The sequence below is a fragment of the Propithecus coquereli genome, unplaced genomic scaffold (assembly GCF_000956105.1).
Source record: "Propithecus coquereli isolate 6110/MARCELLA unplaced genomic scaffold, Pcoq_1.0 Scaffold145, whole genome shotgun sequence".
NCBI classification, from domain to species: domain Eukaryota; kingdom Metazoa; phylum Chordata; class Mammalia; order Primates; family Indriidae; genus Propithecus; species Propithecus coquereli.
The window spans coordinates 4327048-4327729 of NW_012138858.1; positions in this window are offsets into that span (position 1 = coordinate 4327048).

Sequence of the window (682 nt, forward strand, 5' to 3'; positions counted from 1 at the left end):
CATGCTACCAAACCACGGGAAGGATGGACCAAGGGAATTTCCAAGGACTCTGACTCTGAGGACTAGATAATTTGTTTTCGAGTCTGCTGCTCCTGGGCGTCAGTCACTCTCCACGATGTCAGAAAGGCAGTCCCGAGTGGCATGGTCGCTTTGTTCTGGGCCTTCTAGCTTCATGGCTGAAGATGCAAATGGATCTGCTCCACCAGTTCTACTTTGGAACCCTCTGGAATACCTCTCGTGAGCTTAGTCTTAGACCATGTACGGCCACTGAAAGATGTCCCAGTCCAGACCACGTATGGAGCCCTGTGGCAGGGGAGCTGATGGCTGTTACCGGAGGGCGTACAGGATAAGAGGACGATGCTAGGTGCACTCAAAGATTAGGTCACTGCTCTCTTTTAAGGAAACTTGACTGTCATGCCATTCTTATTCCCAATAGTTCTTTGTCCTGACATAAAACGTTCGGGTTACACAAATGGAAGTAAATATACACAAGCAAAAACAACACTAGGAGAAATTCATTGACATGAAAAGCACACAAGCTTTCGTTTTGCTCATCTACTTTATAATTGAGAATTTCATCATTCCCCCAATTCCTAAGCCCCTAAATCTTCCAAACAAGCATAACTGTAGTTTGACCATCTCACATGATTATTATAAAGAGGGAAAACTAAACATGATGGAT